This window comes from Trachymyrmex cornetzi, unplaced genomic scaffold, assembly GCF_001594075.2.
Source record: "Trachymyrmex cornetzi isolate Tcor2-1 unplaced genomic scaffold, Tcor1.1 scaffold118, whole genome shotgun sequence".
In the NCBI taxonomy this organism is placed as follows: domain Eukaryota; kingdom Metazoa; phylum Arthropoda; class Insecta; order Hymenoptera; family Formicidae; genus Trachymyrmex; species Trachymyrmex cornetzi.
In genome coordinates this window covers 140,439-146,759 of record NW_017295740.1, presented here as the reverse complement: position 1 = coordinate 146,759, position 6,321 = coordinate 140,439, and the positions used below count along the sequence as shown (strand labels likewise).

Genomic DNA, 6,321 nt, shown 5'->3' with positions numbered 1-6,321 from the left:
TTATCATCTCTGTAATCTTCTTTTTAAGATGATGTAATTTATGTTAATTTTGAGAATATTATTTTATACTAATTAGAATTAAGGAATATTAGCTCCACTTTTTATTGATCGTCTTTGTAATAAAGAGCAGAAGACAGTCGCAACAGACAAAAAATTATAGAATTATTATCAATTAGACGCTACTCTTATATGTAATCTTCCTAACAGTTTTCCTAAAATATATCTATTAGAATCAAATTAGACGTTATTATAATAATTGAAGATTACAGCCCATATAAATGCGCATATGTCTGTATTTGAGTAGGTACTTTTAAAGTTTAGAGTCTACAACTGTCACAAAATGTCTCAGTATCCATGTTTTCCATTCGGAAGTGATGAAGCTGTTGAAAAATTGCGATTGCGATAAGTATTTCATGACAAAAAAGAAAAACGATTTAATTAAAGGGCTGCCAGTGTCACGTACGTCCAATAATTAACGAATAATAACTTTCGGCTTGTCGCCTCCTACATGATGAACGGTCGCTCGTTCGAATATAAAAAAAATGTTATTCTTCAAGTTACATATGTTCAAAAAAGTATTATCCTATATATAAGATAATATTTTATTTTTTACAATTACATTGAAAACTTTTTTTTCTTACAATCTTCCTCTCTCTCTTTTTCTTGCCGAGTTTCATAAAATAATATCTTTATCAAAATTATGCAAATTTTTAAGTATTACTGATAGATGTTACTGTGAATGTTAAATTGCTCATTACATGATTAGCGGCCATACAATTAATTAGCTAATTATAGCGGGATTAAATTTGAATTTCATTCATTTATACATAGACGATACGAGTTTCGCTTTGAGAAGTTCATTACGTAAGCGATGAACTGTTATAAAAACTAAGCAACATTGTTATTTATTTAACAATCTCATAACATAATTTGTAAGTTTGAATGCTTTTATCTCTACCCTGCGTACGCGACACGTGTTTTATTTTTACCGTGGAGTAATATATGATCTGTTTCTTTGATTCTCACATCCGCAATGTTCTATTATTTGCTATTTGAATATTTTTTAACCTATATGTATATTCAGCAAAGGAATGTAGGGTAATGGTGCACAGCGGGTAATTGTACGCATTTTGGTTTAGCACTTTTTCGATAACTGGCCGCTACCGCGTTAAAATTTCTAGGCTAGAAGTAGTTCTTTTCAGATATAAACATAAGTTATAGTTGAAAATGTAGTTAACGGCGCGAAAGTGAGAAAAAGTGAAATTACATATTTTAATAATAATTTTGACATTTGGAAAATAAGATAGTAAATTCTTATTCTTACTTTTTTATTTAATCGTGCATACCTTACTAAAATACGTTATTATTATGTATATGTTTTTTTGAACTATTATTCATTGAATTAAGTTGAAAAATCTTTGAATAATCATATCAATTCTATCATATCAATTTGTGGCAGGAAATTGTGCGCATGAATAATTCGAAGTTTTCTCCCAATGAAAAATACACTATTTGCGAAGAATTCGGTAGATATGGCACTCTACCCAGTCGATAAATTAAAATTAACATGACATCAATGTTATAATTTCGTATTCCACAGTATAAATGTAATATAACACATAGTGTTACATAACGATTACATTGTAGAGAGCGAAATTATAACATTAACATTATGTTACTTTTAGTTTGTGTCGATTGGATCGTTTCAATGCTGCCTGTGTTCTGAATATTCTTCATGAAGGATGCAGTGGAGCTAGTGACGCTGAGAATTAATTACACATGTGGTTTTTGTTTAAATAATTAATTTTTCCAATTTTTGTATTATTTTTCCAAAGTTTATAATAATTTTATATTAACGTTGGCTTAATAAATATATTTTCTCATTTCCTTATCAACATTCCATGAAATATTAATTTTATTCATTAATTTCATATGATTATTTCTTTATACAAAAAACGTATATACATTTATATAAACATTATTTATTTATTATTTTTATGTATAAAATACACATAAAACGCATTCTTCCACGACAAAGAACAGCCGCAAATCAAGTATAATATTAAGTGTAACTACGTCAACTCGTAAAATACAAATCTAACCAAGCCACAGTGTGTTTAGCCTTTACATAAATTTTTTGCTGTTTTAATTTTCTCCTTTTTCAATTTTTATTTGGCCGAATAAAAAATTGTAATTTTCTCTCGGCGTACCATACTTATAATTAGTTCTTAATATTTATTATTCCATTATATTATAATGGGAAACGTCAACAAAAGATATATATGTATACATGAGTAGAATTGCGATCGTTAATTCGTTAATTCGTAGGACAAATAATAATGATTTTATCACGTTTAACAATAAACCGATATATAGCTGCAAGGGTAATATTAAAAAAAAAAGTGATTAGTTCAAATTGAATAATTAATTCGTATGTAAATATACGCGTAATACATTATCTAATATTCATTATGTAATGCATTGTGTGTATATATATATATATATATACTTATAGATACGAATTAATTATTCTGTTTGAACTAATCATCTTCTTTCAAATATTATCCTTGTAATCGGTTTATTGTTAATATGATAAAATCATTGTATAAAGATCAATAGAAATATTTGTTCATTACACATACATATATGTAAATTTAATTTAAAACATGTAATATTGAACTTATAATGATGCGGTGACATTAGAAGGAATAAGAAATTAGGAATAAGGAATAACGATTCCAACCTATCAGAAATCGTGTATTCCGATGTATCTGATACTTGATAGGTTGATATCTTTATTCCTTATTCTCTTAACTCCTTATTCCTTCTATTGTGGCTACATCTTAACTTCTAGACTTATAATTTTTGAGATTATATATTAATTTATTCGATCTAATTTAGTTAATATCATTAAAAAGAAGGGCGAGTGAGAGCACTAATCACGATAATTTGTGAGTTACAATTTATACAATATATTTAAAGTTCCTTACATAGAATTATAAAATATTCAAAGGTAATTATGGCGATGAGGGGAGCTAGCCCTAATGACCTTGATTTTGACATATGTTGTCAAGGTCATGACCCTGAGTGACCTCCAACAAGTTTTAGCCGTCGCTCGTTATTCGTTAAAAAGTTATTAACAGTTAAAGTTAGTAATTTTCGAGATGCATAATTGTATTATTCCACATACATTTTTTAATTCCACCAAATACTTTATTCAATATTATTATTAATAGGATACATTTCACTCATAATATCAAAAAATGCCTCAATTCTTGTCTCCATTGAATAAATCCTTTTAATGAGGCACCCGACTCTCACCTTTGACTCTCACCCCCCCTCTCCCCTGACTATCCTATTAATAATAATGTTGAATAAAGTATTTGGTGGAATTAAAAAATGTATGTGGAATAATACATCTCAAAAAATACTAACTTTAACTGTTAATAACTTTTTAACGAATAACGAGTGACGGCTAAAACTTGTTGGAGGTCACTCAGGGTCATGACCTTGACAACATATGTCAAAGGCTGGCTCCCCTCATCGGCATAATTACCTAATAAAATAGCGAAGATCAATAGAATGATTGAGAGAATTAGACAGTTACCCGAAAAAATTCAAAAGTTCAGTAACTCACCCGCTGCAAACCATAACTAGATGTCAAACATGTATGGTTGTTTTAAAATGCAAATTATAAGTTAAGAAGATATCTAGGTATCAACCAGAAATTCGATACTACGTATCGAATCAAGTACAAAAGATAATAATAATCGAGACACAAACATTGTAAGTGACGCGTCAAATAATACAATATATCATTAGTAAAAATGTAAATGATTGTCATGTAAATATGGTTTAACCGTGTTAAAATTTTGTGCTATTATATCAAATCTTGTTTAAAATGTTAATATAAGCATGATGCAAGAGTTCAGTAAATTTAAACTATTCTCTTGAATTTTAATGTTTGGTATTTCAGAAATTATCTTTTTCCTAAATTGTAAAAATTTTCGTGTTATTCCACTGAAACTCATGATTATAAATTATATTTTGTGTTCAATAATGACAGACTGCCTGTTTTTCTATTGATGTTGTTGCGGTCTTCAGCTATCTTTGTTTTGAATTTCCTACTCGTCTGTTCTATGCATAAGAAGTATTGCAATTTATGCAAGAGATCTTATATACTACCTTTTTTTTTTAAATCATGCGGGAATGTTTTTTACACTTTAATTTAGTTAAAACGTACACATTTATTCCTATTACATTTTTATTTAAATGTATTTCTTCGTAATACTTACTTTACATGTATGATATAATCTAAAGTTATTCAAATTTGACTTCACTGAATGATTTTCAAATGTTTATTTCTAAATGAAATAAAATTTTAGTGAAAATAATGTAATTTTCTAGGTACAGGGGCATCCTCAAACCATTTCTTATATAAAAATATTAAGGAAATCTATAATAAGACAATCTATAATATATGTAACATATGCTATAATATTTTCGTGTACTTTCGTATGTAATATTTTTCGAGAATATGGCCCCAATAATGTAGTTGGTTTTAAGGTTTTATTTTTATTGCATGAAAATTGAAAAGTTCATTATTACCATTTTCAATTATTTTTATTGTAATACAATGAATAATATGTCGCCTGACGAAGAATCCGCGCAGATTTCGCCTGATATCGTAAAACTACTTTAAATCTCTTAGACGATTTGAAATAATTTTACGATAAAACGATGAGTAAGGATGTCCTTTTTTCAGATAAAATATAAAACACATGTAGACTTAAGATTCTTAAAAATATATAATTACGTTTATATACAAGAGATTACAGATGTATTAAGTCGCGCATATGGAATATACATATTTCCGATAAATCAAATATTAAACGTTCTTTATCTATATGTATATTTATAAAAGAAGTTTGCCATTTGCTCTCAATCATCATTTGCGGCAATATTAGAATGGAACTGGCTTTACTAATCATATTATGTTCTCACTTCCACATAGAAAGGTTAAAGCCATGAGGTCATTATATTCTTCATGCAAGACACATTTAGCATCACGAACGAAATATTCGCGTGCAATAAATAAAACTCGATATTGGACAGTTGCCGCATTTAGCGCTAAATATGTGACGAGAATACCAGGCTTTGTCGATGCAGTTTCCCGATTTCGCGAATTATACGCGCGCGCGCACGCACGCACACACACACACACACACACACACACAGAGGCAACATTCACATTTCATTTCATTTCATTTTAATACATACCACCCTCCGTGGAGCTGAGCGCGCGAGCCACGAGATATTCGATCCGTGGAGTCGCGAAAACATCTCCCGTGTGACGTCGTCGGAAGTCAATGGGTGTCCAACTCTCGCAACTCGGCGTATTTAATGGGGACTCGGAAACGACCGGAGCTCACGGCCGAAGTGGTAAACTGTCCTAAAGGTTTCCGTGGTAGCACTTAACCACCCGCTGACCCGCATTTCTTTTTCTATTCTGCTGCAACAATAGGATAAGCGACAACGATTCGCTCCGATGGCAAGCTCGATACACCCCGACTTTCCCTCGATTCTCGACAAGAGAAGAGAACGTCGAGAAATCTGTTTTTCTCCAAAATTTCTAGAAATGTGATTTTCATATCAGTGATATCGGCTTTAATGAGGTCTACCGAATCTCAATAATTAGTCACAGTAAAGTGGAATTAATCAGTCAGATAGCACCTATAAAATTCTAAAATTACGTCGAGATAGGCAATTTTACAGAATTATTTAATAATTAATTTGAAACTATTATGTTTATTTAGCAGTTATTTGATTTTCTCGAATATATTATAGCAAAGATATATAATATTTCTGAGAATAGATGACGGAGAGAAATTGTACATATATGACAAATGACTTGCGCATAGAATTATACTTTCTCAGAAACGTCAGAAATATATGCGTCATACCGTACGTTTTTATCATTTTAATCGTCGCAACAGTCCGATACAGAATAGCCGAACGCCCACGAATTCATTCTCGGATTGACGTCCCTTCTGCATTTTGTCGATACCTTTTATTGGAGAGAGAAAAGAGGCAGATCGGCTTATATGAAAAAAGTATTGGCCAATCGTTTCCTATATACGTTCTCCACAATAGCTTTTATAATTGCACATTAATAGAACCTAATAATATGCATCGCAACTAGATAGACGAGAGAATAGCCGAACGATGTCAATGCAGTGGAATAATTAGTGTAATTTAATTACTCTCTGAGATTCTTATTTTGGTCGGCGCTATATGTATATATATATATATATATATATA

At 30.3% G+C, this 6,321-nt stretch overlaps 1 long non-coding RNA gene across 1 annotated transcript in view; it reads left to right on the top strand.

Annotated features, from left to right (window-relative positions):
* The first annotated feature begins 5,949 nt into the window (after positions 1-5,949).
* The window catches only part of LOC108766356 (uncharacterized), a 656-nt gene continuing 284 nt past the window's right edge, over positions 5,950-6,321 (top strand). The window contains exons 1-2 of the long non-coding RNA XR_001940368.1: positions 5,950-6,113; positions 6,203-6,250. This is a non-coding gene — a long non-coding RNA (uncharacterized LOC108766356). The remainder of the gene's footprint in view (positions 6,114-6,202; positions 6,251-6,321) is intronic.